We start from the raw sequence: 26,234 nt of genomic DNA, 5'->3' as shown, positions 1-26,234 counted from the left end.
AGGCCACTGACTCGAATTCCGACATACACTTGGCTCTACTATCATATAGATCATCACCGTTGAGCTCAGGGCTATCACCAGCTCAAATGCTCTTCAATCGAGACATGAGAACAACCGAGCAGCATTACACTTTAGCAATCCGGATCACTCACAAGTGCTTGATAAGATACAACACCAATGTCACAAACAAAAGCAGCACTATGACCGGCATGCAAAATCGCTGCAACCATTAGCGGTCAATGACATGGTTCGACTGCGACACCCAGGTGGAGGATGGCCCAACGTGGCAACAGTGCTACGACAAGCAGCGCCACGATCATACATTGTAAAGTCCGACGAAGGTGTGCTGTTCAGACGCAATCGACGAGGCCTGCTAAAGGTTCCACTTCCTGAACCTGTCTTTCCGACGTTAAATCTACAGGGCTCACTCACTCAACAACACTTGACACCATCAGCCGGTGAACTGACGGACAGTAAAACCTCAGTGTCTCCATGCCCACTTAGGACATCAGCTCGAATCAGATGTACACCCAACCGTCTGAACCTGTGAACATTGGACTGATGCAATCATTGATTTCTGTAATGCACTTGCACACGATACCAACTATGTTTGTTCCATTCTAGTAACAACACTGAAACTATGTTAAAAAAAAGAAAAAAAAGGGGGGGATGTAGTGATCTTTACATTGGTATATACATAAGTGGTTAATGGGAAATCGAAAGATCACTAGGGGGCAGCACTGGTGGGTATAAAAGCAGGCGCAAGCAGCTCTCTGCCTCTCTTGGTGATTAGACTGTGACGCGAGCAGGAGCATAGATCTAGCTCAGGGCTACTAGTGTGGTCAGACATAGCTACTGTATATAAACGTTATAACCTTTCTACTGGTATTGATCTTAAAGTAAGAACTCACACAGTTGTTAAATTCTGTTACTCAATAAACCTTTCAATACCTCTGGACGACTTTGAGCTTTCTTCACCAAGCTGCAGAAAGCCTCTGCAGCAACTGGATTGAGTAACGCATGTTACATACAGTAGTGCTACCAAACACACTACAGTAAGGTAACAAAAGAGTGTCTAAGGCATGGCTCAGTCTGTGACGTTCATGGCTGAGGGTCTCAACATCATGTCCCAGTTACTGAGGGACGTGTCCCAGATACAGGAAGACATTCTGAGTCACTCCAGATCATGGTCCAGTCACTGAGGAGCATCGCTGATGGCGTTAACACCATGGTTCAGACAATAGTAGGCCTCCAGGACTGGCAGACCCAAATGACTGAGTGGCTTCTGGAACTCACTCCAGCTGCCCCTGTGTCCCATGGAGTCCCCCAGGGCTCTACGGGCACCCTCAGGGAGGAGGAAGCGCTGGGGGCCAACCTGGGGTCTGCCACCAAGGAGACTACGGCGGTCTCCAGTTCTCCTGAATCCCCCTCCCTCATGACACCGGCGGATTTCAAGGACAGCGGGTAGAACAGGGTGGCACGGTGATGCCAGGGACACTGGTAAGTTGGCCAGGCCACTCGGCACCAGGCCTTCCAGACGACGTCTGCCAAGGGCTCAAAGGCCACAGGGCACAGAAAGCAGCAGGCTGCCATCATCTCTGATGAACGTCTTCGGGACACACCCAGATGTAGCACAGGGCCAGAGAAAATCAAGAAGAGTGAGGAGAACTGAGTGGGCACTGGTGAGGTCACTATGTGTAGCTAGGGGGAATGAAAATCTGTCATATTAAAATGTTCACCATTAAACCATTTCATGCTCGATACATGTGAAGCCTCTGTGACTTTAGTCTTCACAGCGGACCTCCCTGCACCCAATCCCTGTTCCCCCCACCACCGCTCACTCTCCTCCAAACCCCCCTCCAGCCTACCCACCCTTGCGCCACTCCAAGATCAAAGATCCCTGCTGCAGACTCCGTCATGAGGATGAGTGTGACATGCTGTGGGCAGAAAGATAGGAGTCAGATTATATCAGATCCTGAGGAGCACCAGAGCTTTCCTCACAGAGTTATCATCACTCTCCTGCCTTGTATAGGGACCTGCTGACAGTGCTGACACAGGCCCATCACTCTGGAGGGATGTTACACAGATCCTTGGAGGGGGGAACAGGGTGATCGGGGAAGGGGCAGTGCGATGGGGGAGAGGAGAGGTGAAGGCGGGGTGTTGAGCTAATGGACACAGCCTCATTGCATGAGAATCTGGAGATGATGAGGGCCTCCCTGGTCCTCCTTGTATGCTGGACCCGTGCCGCCGCCCGTCCTCTACCTTCCGGCTCCTCGTCGGTCTCATCCTCTAGCCCCACCTGGCCTTCCTCCTCATTCGCCCCGCTGCTGTGCCAGATTGTGGAGGGCACACCAGACCAGCAGAAAGCTGGAGACCCTCTGGGGGATGTACTGTAGAGCCCCGCCAGAGCATTCCAGGCAATGGAACCGCATCTTGAGCAACCCGATGCACAGGTTCATTTTTACTGATTGTGGTCTGTTGGTCAGAAAATCGAGGAACCAGTTACAGAGTGGGGAGCCAAGCCCTAGGTTTTGGAGCTTTGATATGAGCTTGGCTGTGATTACGGTGTTGAATGCGGAGCTGTAGTCAATCATTCTGGTATTTGCAGGTGCGGGATTTTATGAGGAAGATCTTTCCAGCATTTCCAGTAATGCCGCCCTCCTCGCTGTTAGACGGAGTGCTGTCGGTGGCGGGCATAGAGGAGGGGGTACCTCGAGGATTTACGGGAGGATCCTGGAAGAAGATATCGCTGGAGGGGTTAAGGCTACGTGAAAGCAGGAGTTGGGAATGGCACTAGAGGGGCGGGGGGTGGTGGTGTGAAGTGTTGCGCAGGGTGAACGCCACGACTTTGTGTGTGAGATTAGGATTGATTCAATTAAACGTGGTGCACAGAACACATTTAACAAGGCCGAGGATGAGCCGGTTGTTTGAGGGAGTGGAGGACAATGTGAATGGTGTGGGAAGGGCCCCGCTAATCATGTTCACATGTTCTGATCTTGCCCGGAGCTGGGGAGGTTTTGGGGCTCGTTCTTCAGCACCATGTCGGTAATCTTGCAAATGGATTTGGAGCCCAATCCCTGAGGGGCCATATTTTGGGGTGTCCATATTTTGAGCTGCAAATGAGGGTGGATGTTTTAGCCTTTGCCTTGGTTTCACTCACAGGCGGGGCCTGTTGGGATGGAGGTCAGCTTCTCCACCCTGTGCCTCAGTATGGCAGGTGGAAAAAGGTAAGTTCACCTTGAGCGGAGCGATTGAGGAGTTCTATAAAAGATGGCGCCTGTTCATTCTGTATTTCAAAGAGTTGGTCACTGTCAGCTGCTGGGGGGCGGGGGGGGGGGGGGGAGTAGAGTTTGGGGGGGGCTTGGGGTTTGGAGGGCTGTTGTGGGTGTTTCTTTTTGGAGTGGGATGGGGTATGTTTTCTTTTTTATGTATCAGATGTTAAAAACTTAATAAAAATATGGCACAACTTAAGACATTTTATGCTGCAGTGAACGTCACGGCCACCAGATGCTGGTGTCCTCCTCTTCACGGTGTGCCATGTCCGCGAGGACGTGACACAGGTGCCGCACTGTCTCTGCTGAGACGCAGTCTTCTATGGTATATAGAAACAGAGTCAATAGGTACAGGAGGAGACCATTCGGCCCTTCAAGCCTGCCATTCAATATGATCATGGCTGATCATGCAAATTCAGTATCCCACTTTCTCTCCATACCCCTTAATCCCTTTAGCCGCAAGGGCCACGTCCAGCTCCCTCCATGGAACTGGCCCCAGCAGCTTTGTGTGGGAGAGAATTCCACAAGGTCACAACTCTCTGAGAGAAGAAGTTCTTCCTCATCTCAGTCTTGAATGGCTTACCCCTTATTCTTAGGCTGTGGGCCTTAGTTCTGGACATCCCCAAAATCGGGAAAATTCTTCCCGCATCTAGCCTGTCCAGTCCCATCAGGATTTTATATGTTTTTCTAAACCCCAGTGAGTACAAGCCCAGTCGATCCAGTCTTTCTTCATATGTCAGTACTGCCATCTCGGGAATTAGTCTGGTGAACCTTTGCTGGACACCCTCAATAGCAAGAATGTTCTTCCTCAAATGACAAGAACCAAAACTGCACACAATACTCAAGGTGTGGCCTCACCAAGGCCCTGAATAACTGCAGCGAGACATCCCTACTCCTATACTCAAATCCTCTCGCTATGAAGGCCACCTGCTGTACCTGCATGCCAACCTTCAGCGACTGTTCCACCATCACACCCAGGTCTCGCTGCACTTCCCCTTTTCCTAAACGACCATTCAGATAATAATCTGCCTTCCTGTTTTTGCCACCAAAGTGGATAACTTCACATTTACCCACATTATATTGCATTTGCTGCCCACCAACTCATTGAAGGACCAACGACTCCTGTGCACCCTTGCATGTCGCTGGCCTCCCCTTCTGGCCCCCTCCTCAGCTTGATGGGTGACCAGGTCTTCGGGGTGTGCGGCTGCTCCCCCCACCCCGCACATGTGGTGCTGACTCTAGCCTGCGTTGGTCTGCTCACCTCAGCTGTAACAAGCACAGCGAAGGCAGCCTCTTGGGGAGCGAATCCAGCGTACATTTTTGTATATAAATGGAATTGGAGAAGGAGAGAGACCGACAATCAATTAGGGCTTCCATCCCGGGACCCTCAAATCCCCCAGGCCTCCCCCACCCTTACCATGACTGTCCCTGCTTTTGTGAGAGTACCATCTAGCAAGCCAGTTGTGCTGGCAAACTTCCTCTGCACACTTCCTCCCACCTAGATTAGGAAGCCCTAGACCCCAGACTTCAGCCAGTAACATTAGGGAGGCCGTGCTCAGTTGTCCTCCCTTTGTCCGTGAGAGGATCCTCAGTGGTGAAGCCTTGCACTTTACTGTTTGATTGTTGGCAGCTGCCTCTATGGTTCTGATGCTCCTTGAGTACAGGCACACTGTTCAGGCATCAAAGGTTGCAGGTCATCCAACCACTAATCATCCTCTCAGACATGGCACCTGTTCCTTCAAGGAGCTACTTTGAGACTTCAGGGGCGAAATTCTCCCCCAACGTCGCGATGTCCGCAGACTGGCGCCAAAGACGGCGCCAATCAGACGGGCATCGCGCCGGCCCAAAGGTGCGGAATGCTCCGCATCTTTGGCGGCCTAGCCCCAACATTGAGGGGCTAGGCCGACGCCGGAGGGATTTCCGCCCCGCCAGCTGGCGGAAATGGCGTTTGTTGCCCCGCCAGCTGGCGCGGAAATGCGGCGCATGCGTGGGAGCGTCAGCGGCCGCTGTCAGTTTCCCGTGCATGCGCAGTGGGGAGAGTCTCTTCCGCCTTCGCCATGGTGGAGACCGTGGCGGAGGCGGAAGGGAAAGAGTGCCCCCACGGCACAGGCCCGTGCTGGCAGATCGGTGGGCCCCGATCGCGGGCCAGGCCACCGTGGGGGCACCCCCCGGGGTCAGATCGCCCCACGCCCCCCCCCCCAGGACCCCGGAGCCCACCCACGCCGCCTGGTGCCGCCGGTAAATACCAGGTTTGATTTACGCCGGCGGGACAGGCAATTTCTGGGCGGGACTTCGGCCCATCTGGGCCGGAGAATCCAGCGGGGGGTCCCGCCAACCGGCGCGGCCCGATTCCCGCCCCAGCCCAATCTCCAGTGCCGGAGACTTCGGCGGGGGCGGGATTCACGGCAGCCAACGGCCATTCTCCGACCCGGCGGGGGGTCGGAGAATGACGCCCCAGGAGTGTGAAGTGCTCTCACAACTGACAAGGTTAATTCCTCATTTGAAATAGCCTTTAGCTGTGAAGCTAGAGGCTGCTCACAGTCAAAGGAGGTGAACTTGACTTTCAGGAGAGAAGCTACAGCATAGCTCTGTCCTGGGTGAGTTTCGTAGGACAGACAGGCTGCAACTGTGGATCCCCCTATTATGGGTCTCCACAATATTTAAAGATGACTTGAAGGTCTCACACATGCAAAGCCCCTAACCCCGCCTGGCCCAGAGCCTTTCCTGCGATGCACCCGCGTGCCCAGATTGACATCTGGTGCAATGCGCCTGGGAGTATTGAATTGGGGCCTGCACTAATTTCAGGTGACCAAAATAGGCATCCTTCCATTTTATCAGTGACAGGTGAGGGGAGGAGGGTGGAGGACCTTTGCCCTGCTAGGTTGGTTATTATTGTGCCTCTTTGAGGACCATAAACTGGTGCAGTAATGTACACTTTATACCCCAAAACATCTTGCCTAGCTGAATCTCCTTCACATTGATATAACTGGAGTGCAAGTGAAAGAGTTAGACAGCCATTATATGTAACACAAGAGACTCAGCAATTAATTTATATATAAAATAATGGATACCCGGGAGTGAGTTACAGACTGGAATCTAATCGAGGGGTTTGTCATAATATACACCAGTATATCATGGTGCAGACACACACACTGATGGACACACAGCAAGACCAATCAACACACACAACACCGCAGCCAATCACCAGTTAGAGCACACTCACTATATAGACAGAGGACATCAGAGTTCCCGCTCATTCGGGATGCAGCTTCTGAGAAGGACAGAGCTTACAGCTTACAGCACAGATCTTCACCATGTGCTGAGTGCATAGACTGGTTAGGACAGGCATAGGTCTTTAGTTTAATCTGACATTGTGTTAACCCACAGTGAAAGTATGTTCAACGGTTTCTAACTTAATAAAATAGTATTGTACTATTTTAAGTGTTGGTGGCCTGTATGTCTTCCACGGATCCAGAGCACCCAGCATAACATGATACCAGGAGTTGAGGGATGTTAGAACTTCCTAAACCTACCTGCAAGTGATCTGCCTTCCACCAGCATTCAGCCATCCTGCAAAATGGACAGCGTCCGCCCGCCGCCGCCGCTCCGCATCACTGGTAACCTAGGGGCCAACTGGAAGATATTCAAACAAAGCTTCCAGCTCTACCTTGAAGCCACAGACCGGGAAGCTGCCTCAGACACCAGGAAGATCGCTCTCTTCCTATCCACGGCCGGGGAACATGCCATCCACATTTTCAATTCTCTCACCTTTGCTGATGATGAAGATAAATCAAAATTCAAGATGGTCCTCAAGTTTGACAGTCACTGCGACATCGAGGTGAATTAAGTTTCGAGCGCTATGTATTCCAACAGCGTTTGAAGGGTAAGGATGAACCTTTCCGGTCCTTTCTCACCCACCTCTGCAACCTTGCGCAGTCCTGTAATTATGGGCCCACCTCCGACTCCATGATACGCGACCAGATAGTTTTCGGTGTTCAGTCGGACCCCCAACGCCAGCAGCTACTCAAGGTAAAGCAGCTCACCCTAGCGATTGCCATCGAGACCTGCGTGATACACGAACACGCCACCAGTCGGTATTCCCACATTCAAGCGGCTGAAACGGCGCGGCAAGGTCCCCATGAGGCACAACGGGTCCAACCAATCGAGCAACTCCAGGGCCTCAGCCTGGATGAGGGCGGCCATTTTGCACGCTTTTCGCAGACTCCTGTGCTTGTGCGCACCGAACGAGGGGACGGCGACGTCGACGAACGTACTGCGCAGGCGCGCACCATGTACGACCGCACCGCGCATGCGTGGTGGCACAGCGAACGTACTGACGCTACAACGTGTGGCAACTGTGGCTCCGCCTACTTAAAGCGGCAATGCCCTGCCAAATCCCGACGATGCATGAGATGTGGAAAAGTTGGCCACTATGCTGCTTTATGCAGATCAGCTCAGCCTGCCAACTCTTGTCGCTCCAGCCAGCCTCACAGGAATGTCCGGGTCATTCAACCCACGGTCACCGAGTCCGATTCGGACCTGCTACCCGATATTGACACCGAGGACCCGAAGGCGCCTTTTCGAGTCGGTATCGTTACAAAAAACAGGGTGTCCCCGAAGCAAAGAATCCAGCCTCTATCGGTATACAGCATCGATCCAGACGATGAGTGGTGTGCCACCCCTACGGTCAACCGGTCCCAAATACGATTCCGCCTGGACACTGGTGTCTCCGCCAATCTCATTGCGCGGTCTGACCTCCAAAGCCTTCGTGTCAAACCAGCCATCCTGCCATCAGCCTGCCAGCTATTGGATTACAATGGCAATGCCATTGCTGCCAGCGGCTCATGCCAACTTGAAGTGACGCACAGGTCACGCAAAGCCACCCTTCCCTTTGAAATTGTGGGCTCCTCGAAAGCCTCCCTGCTTGGCGCGCAGGCATGCAAGCTGTTGAACCTAGTTCAGAGAGTTCACTCTCTCTCTCCTGCTGACGCGTCTGCCTTTCAGGACACCGACTTCAGGGTGCAGCTCGACGCCATTATCAACTAGTACCACAACGTCTTCGAGGGCATGGGCACGCTCCCGTACACCTTCAAGATTTTATTAACACCGAATGCCACGCCTGTGGTGCACACACCTCGCAGGGTCCCAGCACCCCTTAAGGACTGCTTCAAGCAGCAGCGGCAGGAACTCCAGAACCAAGGAGAGATTTCAAAAGTTATGGAACCGAACGACTGGGTCAGCTCCATGGTATATGTAAAAAAGTCTTCCGGCGAATTGAGAATTTGCATTGATCCCAAGGATCTAAATCGCAATATCATGAGAGAGCACTATCCAATTCCCAAGCGCGAAGAGCTCACATGTGAGATGGCTCGCGCCAAGCTCTTTACCAAACTCGACGCCTCAAAAGGATTCTGGCAAATCCAGCTCGATAAATCCAGCAGGAAACTCTGCACATTTAACACCCCCTTTGGCAGATATTGTTACAACAGGATGCTGTTTGGGATCATCTCTGCATCAGAAGTGTTCCATAGGATTATGGAACAAATGATGGAAGGTATTGAAAGTGTCGCGTCTATGTCGATGACATAATCATTTGGTCCAATGTTAGTCGCCTCCAGCGCGTATTCAGACGTATACATGAGCATGGCCTCCGTCTCAATAGGGCCAAATGCTCTTTTGGTCAGACGGAACTCAAGTTCCTCGGGGACCACATCTCCCAATTGGGTGTGCAGCCGGATGCGGACAAGGTGGCTGCTATTACAGCTATGAAAACACCAGAGGACAAGAAGCCGGTCCTCCGATTTCTGGGCATGGTCAATTTTTTAGGGAAATTCATCCCTAACCTCGCCTCTCATACCACGGCTCTCAGGAACCTGGTCAGGAAGACGACAGACTTCCAATGGCTCCCTGCCCACGAGCGCGAATGGAGAGAACTCAAGACAAAACTGACCATGGCCCCGGTCTTAGCTTTCTTTGATCCAGCAAAGGAGACCAAAATTTTGACCGATGCCAGTCAATTCGGCATTGGGCAGTGCTCCTTCAACGTGATGAGGCCTCTTCATGGGCCCCCGTTGCATATGCGTCACGTGCGATGACCCCCACGGAGCAGCGCTACGCGCAGATAGAAAAGGAGTGCCTGGGCCTTCTGACCGGTGTGGTTACGTTTCACGATTATGTCTACGGACGTCCTCAATTCACCGTCGAGACCGACCATCGCCCGCTGGTCAATGTAATACAGAAAGACTTGAACGACATGACGCCTCGTCTCCAGCGTATTCTTCTCAAGCTCCGGTGCTACGACTTCCAGCTGGTATACACCCCAGGCAAGGACCTCATCATTGCTGACGCTCTCTCCAGGGCAGTCAACATTCCATGTGACCCAGCGGGATTTGTCTGCCAGGTTGACGCCCATGTGGCATTCGCGGCCTCCAATCTACCTGCCTCGGATGAACGCCTCGTCCAAATTTGCCGCGAGACGGCGGCTGACCCCTTGCTGCAGCGTGTCATGCACCACCTAACGGACGGGTGGCTCAAGGGCCAATGCCCTCAATTCTATAATGTCAGAGATGATCTGGCGGTAGTACACGGGGTTCTTCTAAAACTGGACCGCATTGTCATCCCGCATAGCATGCGCCAGCTTGTCCTGGAACAACTACACGAGGGCCACCTTGGCGTGGAAAAGTGCTGCCGACGGGCCCGAGAGGCAGTGTACTGGCCCGGCATTAATGAGGACATAGCTAACACAGTGCTCAACTGCCCCACTTGTCAGCGCTTCCAGCCGGCCCAACCACGTGAGACCCTGCAGCCCCATGAGTTGGTCACGTCACCATGGACCAAGGTGGGCATCGACCTGTTCCACGCGCTGGGTAGAGACTATGTCCTGATCGTGGACTACTTTTCGAATTACCCGGAGGTGATACGGTTGCACGACATCACATCGTCTGCAGTCATTCGTGCATGTAAAGAAACGGCATCCCGCTCACGGTTATGTCGGACAATGGCCCCTGCTTTGCCAGCCAAGAATGGTCCAACTTTGCCAGGTGGTACAATTTTGCCCATGTAATGTCCAGTCCCCTGTACCCCCAATCCAACGGCAAAGCGGAGAAGCGAGTACATATCGTCAAACGGCTCCTATGCAAGGCTGCCGATGCTGGGTCCGATTTCTACCTTGCCTTGCTGGCCTACCGCTCCGCCCCACTGTCCACTGGCCTGTCGCCAGCCCAGTTACTCATGGGTTGCACCCTGAGGACGACGGTGCCGTCCATCCATGTCCCAGACCTCGACCACGTTCTGGTCCTTCGCCGGATGTAGCTGTCTCGTGCACAGCACAAGGTGGCTCCTGACTCCCGTGCAGCTGATCTCCCTGCTCTGGCTCCAGGTGACAACGTCCCCATCCATCTTCCGGATGGTGGCAGGCCTGCAACTGCTGTTGTCCTTTGGCAGGTAGCCCCCCGAGCGATCCTGGTTCGTCTACCAGATGGTTCTATTCTGCGCCGCAATCGACGCACCCTTCGTCTCGTGATCGCCACGTGATCCTCCAGTGTCGCCTCGCCTTCCTTCTGACCCTGCCATGGACTATGCAGAGCTCCCTGTCACTCTGCCTCCCCCTGACTTTGACGCAGTCCAGCCCGCTCCTGAACCGGCGGCTCTCGACCCACCCTTGAGGCGGTCAACCAGAACTCGTTGCCCACCTCAGAGACTAAATTTATGAATTTTTCGAACTTATCGACTCTCTGAATTGTTTTGTTGCTTTGTTTGATCGTTTCCCTGGTTTGTATATAGTGTTGATCTCGTTATTCTTGTTGCATACTGTTTCTCTGCACCAGGCACCTTCCCATGTAAATAGCTTAGTTCTCATGTACGTAGACCTGTAAATATGTCTTCGCACCCCACGCGTAGTTGGGAACATTCTCACCACGCATTATTTATTGCCACACACATACATTTCTTTATAAAAGGGGGGATGTCATAATATACACCAGTATATCATGGTGCAGACACACACACTGATGGACACACAGCAAGACCAATCAACACACACAACACCGCAGCCAATCACCAGTTAGAGCACACTCACTATAAAGACAGAGGGCATCAGAGTTCGCGCTCATTCGGGATGCAGCTTCTTAGAAGGACAGAGCTTACAGCTTACAGCACAGATCTTCACCATGTGCTGTGCATAGACTGGTTTGGACAGGCATAGGTCTTTGGTTTAATCTAACATCGTGTTAACCCACAGTGAAAGTATGTTCAACACTGTGGCACCATCGATAACACACAAGGCGGGACGTAGTGAACTCAATCGAGGCTTTATTGAGCAGACTTGCTCCCCAGCAGCTCAGTTACAGAATGCGGCTCCTGGGAGAATCTGGGGTTCTTATACCCCGCCTTTCTGGGTGGAGCCCAGTAGGCAGCAGATCCAATCAGGACCCAGTATCTATCCACCAATAGCCTCTCGGCATCATGGTGCACCGTATTACCCCTAATACATACCACCGGTTTGGACAGGCATAGGTCTTTAGTTTAACCTAACATCGTGTTAACCCACAGTGAAAGTATGTCCAACAGTTTCTAGCTTAATAAAATAGTGTTGCACTATTTTAAGTGTTGGTGGCCTGTATGTGTTCCACGGATCCAGAGCACCCAACACACCAGGGTTCAGATGGTTTATATATAGAATAAAGGATACCCGGGAGTGAGTTACAGACTGCAATCTAATCGAGGAGTTCAGATGGTTTATATACAGAATAATGGATACCCGGGAGTGAGTTACAGACTGGAATCTAATCGAGGAGTTCAGATGGTTTATATACAGAATAATGGATACCCGGGGGTGAGTTACAGACTGGAATCTAATCGAGGGGTTAAGATGGTTTATATACAGAATAATGGATACCCGGGAGTGAGTTACAGACTGGAATCTAATCGAGGAGTTCAGATGGTTTATATACAGAATAATGGATACCCGGGAGTGAGTTACAGACTGGAATCTAATCGAGGAGTTCAGATGGTTTATATACAGAATAATGGATACCCGGGGGTGAGTTACAGACTGGAATCTAATCGAGGGGTTAAGATGGTTTATATACAGAATAATGGATACCCGGGAGTGAGTTACAGACTGGAATCTAATCGAGGGGTTCAGATGGTTTATATACAGAATAATGGATACCTGGGAGTGAGTTACAGACTGGAATCTAATCGAGGGGTTAAGATGGTTTATATACAGAATAATGGATACCCAGGAGTGAGTTATAGACTGGAATCTAATCGAGGGGTTCAGATGGTTTATATATAGAATAATGGATACCCAGGAGTGAGTTATAGACTGGAATCTAATCGAGGGGTTCAGATGGTTTATATACAGAATAATGGATACCCGGGAGTGAGTTACAGGCTGGAATCTAATCGAGGGGTTCAGATGGTTTATATATAGAATAATGGATACCCGGGAATGAGTTACAGGCTGGAATCTAATCGAGGGGTTCAGATGGTTTATATATAGAATAATGGACACCCGAGAGTGAGTTACAGACGGGAATCTAATCGAGGGGTTCAGATGGTTTATATATAGAATAATGGATACCCGGGAATGAGTTACAGGCTGGAATCTAATCGAGGGGTTCAGATGGTTTATATATAGAATAATGGATACCCGGGAGTGAGTTACAGACTGGAATCTAATCGAGGGGTTCAGATGGTTTATATATAGAATAATGGATACCCGGGAGTGAGTTACAGACTGGAATCTAATCGAGGGGTTCAGATGGTTTATATATAGAATAATGGATACCCGGGAGTGAGTTACAGACTGGAATCTAATCGAGGGGTTCAGATGGTTTATATATAGAATAATGGATACCCGGGAGTGAGTTACAGACTGGAATCTAATCGAGGAGTTCAGATGGTTTATATATAGAATAATGGACACCCGGGAGTGAGTTACAGACTGGAATCTAATCGAGGAGTTCAGATGGTTTATATATAGAATAATGGATACCCGGGAGTGAGTTACAGACTGGAATCTAATCGAGGAGTTCAGATGGTTTATATATAGAATAATGGATACCCGGGAGTGAGTTACAGACTGGAATCTAATCGAGGGGTTCAGATGGTTTATATACAGAATAATGGATACCCGGGAGTGAGTTACAGACTGGAATCTAATCGAGGGGTTCAGATGGTTTATATATAGAATAATGGATACCCGGGAGTGAGTTACAGACTGGAATCTAATCGGGTGGTTCAGATGGTTTATATATAGAATAATGGATACCCGGGAGTGAGTTACAGACTGGAATCTAATCGAGGGGTTCAGATGGTTTATATACAGAATAATGGATACCCGGGAGTGAGTTACAGACTGGAATCTAATCGAGGGGTTCAGATGGTTTATATACAGAATAATGGACACCCAGGTGTCAGTTATTGGTTAGAATGTTGGAGTATTTTAAAGTGATGTCACAGCTACAATATAGGAAACAATGCAGTCAATTTGAGTACAGCAATGTCCAACAAACAGATAATAACCAGAAACTCTGCTTTTTGTGTTATTGGGTTAAGGATAACCAAGACCCTAAGGAGAGGTGTTTAGTTGAATTAAATCTGATTGAATGACGGAAGAAGCCTGGGGGTGGGCTGAAAAGCCTCTTCCTATTACTATAAGTGACAGCAGAGAAATGAAAGGCACCTACAGGGCCAAAGGTGTGCCATGGCTCAGAAAGTGTCATCATGCACAATTCACAATGCGCTATTTAGGGAAAGGAAGTGGGGCTAGAAGGGGGTTTCCCAGTCCTGCCAGGTTCGCGTGTAACAGCATGAAACTCAGAAAGGGATTTGTCCTGTGTCCTTGTAGATTGTGTTGGTGTGTTGGATTTTCTCAGAATGGGAAGGAACGTTTTACTGGAGTGGACTGTGCAGGTCAGTCAGCCTTAGATTAATGTTCAGCACATGATGTTAACTTCAGGATATCTTTTGCTGCTGTTTCATCATTATATATTACAGCAGCTTGGCCTTCTTCACAGAGGGGGGGTCAACAAACAGCATTGATGAATATGATACAAGACGAAGCATTGTAACTCAAAGCTGACTTTGAATTATATAATGGTGTTAGTGCAGCCCCATTAAGGGGGCAGGCTCTGTGGTCCACGTGTCCGGCTTGGGCCCATTACATGGAAGTGCACGAACCTCGACCATTGGAGAGAAAGTGGCGAGTGTCCTGGGAGCAGGGGCCCAGGCAGTGTCGACCCCAGAGCTGGAGAGTCAAGACCTATCCAGCATTGCTCTGGCCCTGTAGACAGCTGCCTTTGCCTACTGCTAATAAACCCCCTGTGATGTCACTGGAGGTCTCCTGTGTATTGTCTCGAACAACCACATTGGCGACGAGGTAAGCTGTTCAATTGCCAATTTTCATTCCAGGATTATTAATAATAATCTTTATTGTCACAAGTAAGCTTATATTAACACTGCAATGAAGTTACTGTGAAAATCCCCTAGTTGCCACACTCCGGCACCTGTTCGGGAACACTGAGGTAGAATTCAGAATGTCCAAATTACCTAACAGTCTTTCGGGACTTGTGGGTGGAAACCGGAGCACCCGGAGGAAACCCATGCAGACACGGGGAGAACGTGCAGACTCCACACAGACAATGACCCAAGCCGGGAATCGAACCTGGGACCCTGGAGCTGTGAAGCAACAGTACTAACCAATGTGCTACCGTACTGCCCTACTGCCTGAAGGGGGGAAGGGAAAAACCTCCAAAGATAGAAGAGAATTGGAAACCTCCAACAGTAGCACCCAAAAGGTGAGAAAGATGCCAATGCGTGGAAAGTTAGAACCGTTCGACCAGGGGGGGGCGAAGACAGGAGCCAGTATATCGAACGGCTCCGCTATTTCTTCACAGCAAATGAGATAGCAGGGGAAGACAAGTAGGACGTTTATTGTCTTGGTAGGTGCTCATTCCAAATTGCTGTCCATTCAAGAGATGGGAGCTGCACCTTCAGTGGCTTCTGTGGACACCTTACGCTGGGAATTCGCCATACATGGAGACGTAGAAACATAGAAAATAGGAGCAGGAGTCGGCCATTCGGCCCATTTGAGCCTGCTCCACCATTCATTATGATCATGGTTGATCATCCAACTCAATAGCCTGATCCTGTCTCCCCCCCCCATATCCTTTGATCCCCTTCGTCCCAAATGCTATATCTAACTGCTTCTTGAAAACAATGTTTTGGCCTCAACTGCTTTCTGTGGTAGCGAATTCGATAGGCCGTTCACTCGCTGGGTGAAAACATGTACCCTGCCTGCCTGCCAGAAACCATTGTTTTGGATAAAGGTGCCCCTTTTACTGGGAACAATTTCCAATGCTTTGTTCAGATTAACCAGATCCGGCACACCAGGATGTCCCGGTATCACCCTGCATCCAATGGATTGGTAATCGGTCGCACAGATTTTTAAGAATGCCATGAGGAAGCAATCAGACTGCCCATTGTGCCATCGGTTGGCTAACCTCCTAATGTCCTACAACCCTCTGTGTAAAAAAACTTGCCTCGCACATCTGTTCTAAATTTTTCCCCACGCACTTTAAACCTATCTCCCCTAGTACTTGACTCTCCTATCCTAGCATCTGACTATCCACTCCGTTCATGTCACTCATAATCTTGTAGACCTCCAAAGATAGAAGAGAATTGGAAACCTCCAACAGTAGCACCCAAACAGCTTCTGTACCCTCTCCAAAGCATCCAGATCCTCTGGTAGTGTGGCGACCAGAATTGTACGCAATATTCCAAATGAGGCCGAAGAGGCGTTCATACAATCTCAGATGGAGAACTACAAAGCCCAAGCAAACACTCTGCTGATGTCACTACATATCATGTGACGCTTTAACAACAGGGATTATTCTCTGATACTTAACACACATGTATATATCTTACTTGTAAAATGTATTAAGGGGGAGGTATGCAATAGCACGGCCCCTTTAAGTGGACAGGCTTTGCAGCCCATGTGACCGGTTCAGGACCAATTGCATGGGAGCGCGTGAACCCCAACCAATTGAGAATGAGCGCGGGGCCCTGGGAGCAAAGGCCCGTGTAGCCCGGAGCTGGAGAGTCAAGACCTACCCAGCATTGCTGTGTGCCTGTATATAGCTGCCTTTGCACACTGTTAAGAAACCCCTTTTAGCTGTTGCTGGAAGTCTTCAGTGTTTTGTCTCGAGCTGCCACAATAATCAAGCTTGTGTTTAGCTACAGAGACATGCATATGGGGAGACATAGGCAATGTTCCCAGTAAGCTACACTGCCACACTGCAGTGCAAATGTTCTAATGGAGACAGCTCAAAGGTCTGCCCCTTTAAGTTACCACGTGTGCCTGACCACACAAAAATATTGTGGTGAATGTATTTCACCTAATGCATGAGCTGTCTGTACTGTCTGTATAATGATGTGACCCATGACCTGGAAGTGATGACATGGACTACTTCCAAGTACTGTACTGGAACCCCGGTGGGCTCCGCCTCTGGCTCCGCCCTCACCGGGGCTATATATAGTCTGGCCACCTGTGGGTGGCACTCATTTGTACAGCCGACTCTGGCAGGCAAGCTCATGGATATTAAAGCCTAATGTTCGCTCGTTCTCACAGTGAATTGACGGTATAACAATTTCACCCCCTGTTAAAAAAATCAAGTCCAGCGGGGGTGACGTGGGGTCATTAGAGATTCAGTCTGTCTGGAGGCTGGATCGTTCTTTTAGACCGCCTCAGCTCTGGCGATGCGGCGGGCACGGTCGTTGCCGATGGTGACTCCAGGGGCGTCGTGTCTGGAGCTTGAGCCTCAGTCCGGCGTGTCAGAGACGGTTGGGAGGTGGGGGTAGGCAAGGGGGTGGCAGGTGGCGGCAGTGCCGGCGCGGGCCAAGACTGGAGACCCAGGGGGGGTAAGGGGCGCAGGGGGTGGCTGTAGGCAGCGGGGAGGGGGGCGCTTTGGCAGGGGAACCAGCTGGCGCAAGATCTCGTAGGGAGACCGTATCGTATCGTCCGTCCTGGTGCGCGATGTAGGCGTACTGGGGGTTGGCGTGCAGCAGCTGGACCATCTCGACCAGGGGGTCGGTCTTATGGCTCCACATGTGTCTCCGGAGAAGGACAGGCCCCGGAGTTGTCATCCAAGGTGGAAGCGAGACCCCGGAGATGGACTTCCTAGGGAAGAGAAACAAGCGATCGTGAGTGGTCTCGTTCGTGGCTGTGCAGAGGTGCGATCTAATGGAGTGGAGGGCGTCGGGGAGGAGCTCCTGCCAGCGGGGGGTCGGGAGACTTCTAGACCGGAGGGCCAGAAGGACGGCCTTCTACACCGTCGTGTTCTCCCCCTCCATCTGCCCGTTTCCCTGCGGGTTAGAGCTCGTAGTCCTGCTCGAGGCAATGTCTTTGCTGAGCAGGTACTGACGCAGCTCATCGCTCATGAACGATGTGCCCCGGTCGCTGTGGACGTACGCAGGGAAACCAAACAGTGTGAAGATGCTGTGCAGTGCCTTTATCACAGTGGCTGAAGTCATGTTGGGGAAGGGGACAGTGAAGGGGAAGCGGGAGTACTCGTCGACGACGGTTAGAAAGTATATATTAGGGTTGGTGGAGGGGAGGGGCCCTTTGAAGTTGATACTGAGGCGTTCAAAGGGCTGGGAGGCCTTTACCAGGGGGGCCTTGTCTGGCCGGTAGAAGTGCGGTTTGCACTCCGCGCAGACCTGGCAGTCCCTGGTCATGGCCTTGAACTCCTCAGTGGAGTAGGGCAGATTGCGGGCCTTAATAAACTGGGTAAGCCGGGTGACCCCCGGGTGGCAGAGGTCATCGTAAATAGCCCGAAGTCGGTCATCTTGCGCGCTGCCGCATGTGCCGCGAGACAGGGCATCTGGGAGCTCATTGAGCTTCCCAGGGCGATACTTGATATCGTAATTGTAGGTGGAGAGTTCGATCCTCCACCTCAGGATTTTGTCATTTTTTATTTTGCCCCATTGTGCGTTGTCAAACATGAAGGCGACCGACCGCTGGTCGTTGACGAGGGTGAAACTCCTACTGACTAGGTAGTGCCTCCAGTGCCGCACAGCTTCCACTATGGCTTGTGCTTCCTTCTCGACCGAGGAGTGTCGGATTTCGGAAGCGTGGAGAGTTCTAGAGAAGAATGTTACTGGCCTGCCCGTCTGGTTGAGAGTGGCGGCCAGTGCAACGTCTGATGTATCGCTCTCTACCTGAAAGGGGACGGACTCGACCACCGCATGCATAGCGGCCTTGGTGATGTCGGCCTTGATGCGGCTGAAGGCCGAGCGGGCCTCAGCCGTCAGCGGAAAAGTGGTGGTTTGGATAAGTGGGCGGGCATTGTCTGCATAGTTGGGGACTATAGCCATCTGGGATGGCCACGTCTCGATTACAAAATGGACACTTTGCAAAGAATACAGGGAAAATTGGACAATACCGAGAAAGCAAGCAGAGCAAGGTCTGTCTGTTGATTAGAGCTGTAGCTCTCAGACAAGACCGATACTGCAGAACCATCTACATACTAATGAGCCATCCCGGGAACAAAAGGCAACATTTAGGTAAACAATGCTAAGACAGACACCCCGGTGCCAGAGGAGACTAAAACAAAGCAAACCAACGGCCACCTAGGACACGCCCAGCAACTTAGGTGTGCCACCTCTCTATTGGAGGAACCCACCCCTCTATTGGAGGAAAATCGATAAGAACGATTGGGAAACGGCCCAATTAATTGGGGCCAAGTTCAAGGCCTGCCCAAAAGCGCGCAAAGCCCTTTTGGGTATAAAAAGGATTCCCCAAGAGAGAATCTCTCTCTTGGCCTTGGCTCTCAGCGAGGAGAGACCCGCCAAAGCTGCTCCAGACCAAGTAAGTTCCAAGTCAACGCACGCTACGAGATAGGCGCTCCTAGTTGCTACCCTGTAAACAGCTCAACCCAGCAGCCTCAGAACCGAGCAACGGCCATTGTTCCTCTGACTGAGTGGGCACCCGAAGCTAAGTATAGGCTTTTAGTAATAGTGATAGTTTAGGTTGTAGAGTTTTATGCATGAGTATATTTAACTGTGTGTAAATAAATAAGCATTGATTCTGAACTTACTATCTGGTGTATCGAGTCTTTGATCAGTATTCGGTTTTGAACCTTGTGGCGGTATCAAAAGATACCTGGCGACTCTTGAGCAAATGTAATTAAACAGAGCCAAATTAAGAGACAATCAGCAATGAGAAACATTTACTGGCGACATCTGACGGGACTCGACTTAGAAGTGGCCGAGTCACTCCGAGAGAACCCAAATTTGACTTGAGAGTCCAATTGGAAATGGAAAAACCACAAGCGTAAGAACAGTACTGATCAAGCCTCCGAGATTCGGAAGTGTGTTGATGCATGCGTACTAACAGGAATATAAGGTAAACCTGAGAGATTTTGTTGCGTAAAACTGTCGGGAGTTTTGTAGGCTGGAAATTAGCGTAAGCCGTACCCGTGTTTACATCACCACTTTATCGCCCCCTGTTCCAAATTTAGTAGCGAACTTAGATAGAGAAAATGGCAATGAAGGCAATGGAACGCCTTATGAACCCCCAGGAATTTGAGGTCACAGCGACCAGTAGAGTAGGACAGTGTCCCGTTTGGGACGACGAGATCAGGAAATATCTCAAAGGGAAAGGATGGCCCATTTGGAGTGAATTCTGCGCCAATGATGAAACAGGTCCCGGGAGTATAGGACATACTTGGTGGGAGAACCTGTCAGAGATACACAAGAAGAGCTTGGGGAAAGCTCGCAAGCCAATGGCAATCGTGTCCTGTTTGGCACAATTGCAAGGCACAGAGGAGGTCGTTAGGACCCTCCGTAGAGAGATAGAGGAGAGAGACAGAAGTAGTGAGGTAGACGCGAGCGAAGTAGAGAAGGAGAATAGAGATTTAAAAGAGCAGTTAGCAGCAAGGGACAGAGAGGTGGATGATGCCAAGTGGGCACACCAGTCTTGTCTTGCGCATTTGAGTAGTTTCCAAACGCAATACGATAATGCCTACCAGGACACGCAACGTGCGGTCTTGGTAAGACAAGAGACCGAGCAACAAGTTGAGAAATTGCAGAAACAGTGCAATGATTTGAAAGCAGCCCTACGAGCACTCCATACATCCACAACGGAACAAAGGCAGAGCTCTGTAGATCACGCAAAGTGCCGGAAGCAAATTGCAGAATTGCAATCTTTGCTTTCTGTTCAAAATGGGTTTCAAAGCACATTCGGACCCCAGTTAAATCAGGAAAACAGGCCCGACTGGCAGGAATTGAACGAGACTGCCCATAGATGCGTACATGTCCCAGGAAAAACCCCAGAAAAGGAAAGCGCCCCAACCCCCAACCGAAGTGGCAGAACACCCCCCCCCCCCCCATGAATCCTGTAACCACACACCGCAGGGCCGCAGCAGAAGGAGACACAGATTTCCTTTATACAACCCCATTAACCGTGACCCAATTACGGGACTCTTGTGGAAAGATTACACCGTTCCTTCCCACATCAGACCCCCACCAATTTTTCGCAAAAGTCAAACAGCAGGCTACCATGTACGGCCTGGACGAAAAGGAGCAAGTGAAGCTCACAGTTTTAAGCCTCGACTCTTCAGTCGTGGCAGCCCTTCCCGACCTTGAATGTAGGAGGAGGCACACTCCAAGAGATGCACACAGCGATCCTTGATGCAATCGGCTATAACAGAGGAGAACCCGTAGAAGGCCTGAGCAAGTGTAGGCAAAAGAAAACAGAGCACCCCACAGCATTTGCTGGACACTTGTGGATACAGTTCACAGCAGTTTTCGGAGAGTTATCCGCGCCCATTTGTCCCCAGATAACATGGCCAAATGGACTCAAACACTTGTCTCTCACACAACAGATGCAGGACAGAAAGCTTGCGCAAATTATGACCCCTCAGACGAGGCCCACAATGAAAAATGGGTTTTGAAAAGGTTGTCCCGCACTTGGGAGCAATCAGTCCAAGGCAAAACCGCATTTATAAAACCTGATGAAGAGCAGGCAGACATGAATCCAGTTAAAGCACACCAGAACCCCGCATGGGTAAATGAGGGCAGGAACACCCCACGCCAGCCCAAAGCTCAAGAATGCTACAATTGTGGACAGTTAGGACACTTTGTACGAGAGTGCAACGTGCCCCAAAAGCAGCAGAGAAGCCAACAGACAGGCACCCGAAACAGGAATAGGGCAAAGCCGATCCATAGCGTTGCGCCCGTTCAGAGAACGCAGACATGAACGGCACCGACTGACGGTGTTCGGGCTCCCCAACTTGAGTCTGCGACACCCTTTGGGACAAGTCCGGTAGACCAGTAGTAGCAGGTAAAGTTCGGGGACACCCCGTAGAATTTCTTTGGGACACAGGAGCGTCCCACACCACACTCAGTTCCTCCACGATGTTTCAGTGAGAGACGTAGCCCACAACAGGCACCATCACACTCAACGGTTTTACAGGTCATTTACAACAGGGACACATCACAGCCCCTGTAGCGATACAAATAGGTAACATTACAACTAAGCACCCCGTAGTTTTGGTTGATCTGCCCCAGACAGCAGAACATATCCTTGGGTTCGATTTTATGAGCTCCCACAACCTTTCTTTTGACCCAGTTAACAAGTGTGTTTGGAAAATGGCAAAGGCAGCACGAGCCCCCGCCATGCTGACAGTCGGAGAGTATGTAAACAGGGTTAGCTCAGTAGGAGACTTCTGGTCCGACCCTCGAGCCATTAGTGCAGACAAACAGGTTAGGGCAGTCCTGCAGGAACACAAAGCGGCATTTGCACAGCACAAGCACGACTGTGGCAAATTGGCTGGCTTTGTGAACATTACAGGTCCCGACCCTAAACCCCAAAAGCAGTGGTTTTCCCCAAGAGGCAGAGGGAGAAATCTCCAAAGTAATAGAGAGTTTGTTGAATCAAGGCGTACTCAGATCAGTAGCCTCCACAAACAACGCACCGATTTGGCCCGTCAGGAAACCCGATGTATCATGGCGACTGACCATTGATTACCAGGAACCGAACAAAGTAACCCCAGCAGCAGCCCCCACTGTAGCCACGTGTATGCAATAGTTTGACGGAATTCCTACCCCTGTGGAAAACAAGAGGATTTGTTTCCGCGGACGGTAAACCCCTACCCTCAGCCCCATTACTCCGCCATATCTTAGAGACCGCGAAGGATAGAAAATATGGAATAGTTAAGGTTCGCAGTCATCACCGTTCTTCCCCCTGGTAACGTTAAAGCAGACGCCCTAGCGAAGGCAGGCTCCCGGCATGGTCATTTTTAGAACCCCCCCCCCCCCCCCCGAAAGCACCCCGAACGCAGTTCAGGTCTCACAGACCAATATTCAGGATCTAGCGAAGGCCCAGAAAGAGGACGAGAAACTCAGGGAAGTTTTAAAAGGTACCTTCCCAGCCCCGTATGATAAATACAAGAATGCAATAACCACACATGACGGTGTGATTTTAAAGTATGGCAGTTATACAGTTCCCAGCCAGGACAGGAACCAGATCATTTGTCAGTTCCATGACAATCATGGACACCCTAGCCCACCTCAGACCGCTCTGCTGGTGGCCTGATTTAAAAGCCGATGTTACCCACTACAATGAGAATTGCTTGATCTGTGCCCAGAACAATCCGGACAGATATGCAAAAAAGGCTCAACTTAGTCATACCCACCCCGTTAATGGACCCTGGACAAATCTACAGATAGACTATATAGGACCCCTCCCCTCTTGCAGAAATGGTTATAAGTATGTGTTGGTGGTCATCGACAGCTTCACAAAATGGGTGGAAGCATTTCCATCGAGAACTAATATGGCCAAGACAACAGCTAATATACTAACACAGCATATCTTTACAAGATGGGGCCTCCCCCGCAGTATAGAATCCGATCAAGGCTCTCATTTCACAGGACATGAAATGAAAAATGTCCTCATGATTTTCGGCATTCGACAAAGGTTTCATATCGCATACCACCCCCAGTCAAGTGGTATTGTAGAGAGGATGAACAGGACATTAAAATCCACCCTCAGGAAAATGGTACAGCAGAATAACAGCACCTGGGATTCAGTTCTCCCATTGGCTTTAATGTTTGTACGGAATACGGTATCCACGTCCACAGGATACACCCCCCACACCCTCATGACCAGACGCCCCACGAAAGGGACAGAGTATTTATTAGGACTGGATTTGGCCAGCCCCGCAGTCACAGCCCTCATGCATGAAAATGCTGTCCAACAATTGATAGAGAACATAAAGGCAGCCCAACTTGCAGCAGCTGTGAGACTTGGAACCAGGAAGAAACAGAGCAAGGCTTGTTTCGACAAAACAGTACACACCACTGAGTTTGCAGTAGGGCAGCAAGTGGTGCTTTCCCTATACAACCCCAGTTTATTCCTTTCCCCTAAATTCTCCGGACCGTACTCCATTTCGGACAAAGTCAGCCCCTCGGTATACAAGATTACATATCCCAATGACAGGTCTGCGTGGTTTCACATAAACCAGCTCAAGGCTTATGGCTCGCAGAATAGCCACACACACTACATCCTGCTCGCAGCAGCAGATGAGTATGCCCTGCCCACAGATGACGTTTTCCTACCCTCCCCCAACCAGTCCACCCCGTCCTCAGACACAACTTCATCTCCACCCCCAGAGGCACGACTCCGCCTCTCCCTTCCTTCAGCCAGCAGTGACAGCGACAGTGATAGCGATCACGATGGTGATTACCCGCCACGGCCCATACGCACCCCATTTTGGCACTTTCAGTTCGAAATTCTTTTGTTTGCTTTTGGCAACCCTTAGGTTGCTTCCGTATGCTATTTCCATCCTAAAACACTAGGATGATAGATTGCACAGGCTGCGAGACAGCTCGCACTATGTCAGTATTTTTCTCGGATGTCTTGTCCCAAATAATTGGTTTTTTTAAAAAATGAGGGAGTCACATATGATGACCAATTATAAAAGGAAATTGGCAACAAAGGACAGACAGACAGGCATATGAGATCTTAAGCAAGATAATAACAGATATTATGCTTGTGTCCACAGAACTCCGGAACCTCAGGAACCACAGAGGAAGACAAAGAAGAAGACAGAAAGACGGAAAGATGAAGACGACCTCCATCTTTTTCACCTGGATCTTAGCGGGATCCCTTCAGTTGCGCGTGGACGCTACCCCCCTGACCCCTACCACACAAGCCGGGAATGATTCCCACCCCTGCAATACACAGAACCCCGAGATAGCTAGCCCCGCGACAGGTAACAATACCCCGACCTGGTGTGATAGGTTTATCGCCTGGTACTCATTATCGTATGTAGTAGAAACCCTCTTAGTACTGGCGATACTTTGCAGTGTCGTGCAGACACTTAGAGTTCAGGAAATGGCAAAAGAGAGCCTACCGCTCGCGCACCCCGGTATACAGGATTAGGTCCCCTATTTTCGGATTTCACCAGACCCCCGAACCCCTTGACATGGATTAAAGTGCATCCATTTTCTTTATGTATTCTGTTAAATAAAGAAATGTAAACCTCTGTGCCTGACTGCCAGGCCAGAGAAATTTGTGTGCTGCTATTTTGTACATTTAAAATGTTGTAGATTTTTCGGATTGTTTGAGTGAGGATAGTTTATTAAGGATAGTTAGAGGTTCCAGTTTTTAAATTTTTCTGTAATGCATGCATTAATGTCATAGCACCCCGTAGAGTTTTGTAATAATGTATGTATTTAAAAATGATTTAGGTAAAATTGTGTTTCATAGGATAGGGCAGAGTAGAGCCTGATTATGGGTGCCCCGTTTGATCAGAGAACGAAGACGACGCAGTAATGTGATCCTTCACGCTTCGTGTTGAGGATCACAAGGAGGGTGTGTAGCCATCTGGGATGGCCACGTCCTGATTACAAAATGCAAAGAATACAGGGAAAATTGGACAATATCGAGAAAGCAAGCAGAGCAAGGTCTGTCTGTTGATTAGAGCTGTAGCTCTCAGACAAGACCGATACTGCAGAACCATCTACATACTAATGAGGCATCCCCAGGAACAAAAGGCAACATTTAGGTAAACAATGCTAAGACAGACACCCCGGCGCCAGAGGAGACTAAAACAAGGGAAACCAACGACCACCTAGGACATGCCCAGCAACCACGGAACCCACCCCTCTATTGGAGGAAAATTGTAAGAACGATTGGGAAACGGCCGAATTAATTGTGGCCAAGTTCAAGGCCTGCCCAAAAGCATGCGAAGCCCTTTTGGGTATAAAAAGGATTCCCCAATAGAGAATCGCTCTCTTGGCCTTGGCTCTCAGCGAGGAGAGACCCGCCAAAGCTGCTCCAGACCAAGTAAGTTCCAAGTCAACACACGCTACGAGATAGGCGCTCCTAGTTGCTATCCTGTAAACAGCTCAACCCAGCAGCTTCAGAACCGAGCAACGGCTATTGTTCCTCTGACTGAGTGGGCTAAATATAGGCTTTCAGTAATAGTGATAGTTTAGTTTGTAGAGTTTTACGCATGAGTATATTTGACTGTGTAAATAAATGAGCATTGCTTTTGAACTTACTAACTGGTGTATCGAGTCTTTGATCAGTATTCAGTGTCGGTCGGTGTTGGAGCCGGCGGGCAAGATGGGGGCCCCCACGAGTCGCACGAGGCTGATGATGCGTCTGAAGGGGGTGTTCTAGGCAGGCACGCAGCCACGTTGCGGCTCTGCGGGCCTGTGAGTCCATGGGTCGGGCCTGATGAGTTTTCAATTTCTGGGCTTTAGGTCAGCCCAGATAGACTCTGGCGAAGTGTCCCTTTTTCCCACAGTCGCTGCACGTCGCTGTGCGGGCTGGGCAACGCTGCCGGGGGTGTTGACCCTGACCGCAGAAGTAGCACTGCAGTTCCCCGGGTTGGACTGGCAGCCGTGCAGCACAGGCCATCGACGTAGTCAGGTCCGACAGGGGGC

General features: G+C 50.4%; 1 long non-coding RNA gene across 1 annotated transcript in view; it reads left to right on the top strand.

Moving 5' to 3' along the window:
* The window catches only part of LOC140397972 (uncharacterized), a 45,676-nt gene extending 19,830 nt beyond the window's left edge, over positions 1-25,846 (top strand). Inside the window, exon 3 of the long non-coding RNA XR_011937363.1 lies at positions 24,344-25,846. This is a non-coding gene — a long non-coding RNA (uncharacterized lncRNA). The remainder of the gene's footprint in view (positions 1-24,343) is intronic.
* Positions 25,847-26,234: the final 388 nt, after the last annotated feature.

Source organism: Scyliorhinus torazame, chromosome 2 (genome assembly GCF_047496885.1).
Source record: "Scyliorhinus torazame isolate Kashiwa2021f chromosome 2, sScyTor2.1, whole genome shotgun sequence".
Classification (NCBI taxonomy): domain Eukaryota; kingdom Metazoa; phylum Chordata; class Chondrichthyes; order Carcharhiniformes; family Scyliorhinidae; genus Scyliorhinus; species Scyliorhinus torazame.
Note: the sequence above shows the minus strand (reverse complement) of the source record. Positions and strands in the feature narration are given on the sequence as shown.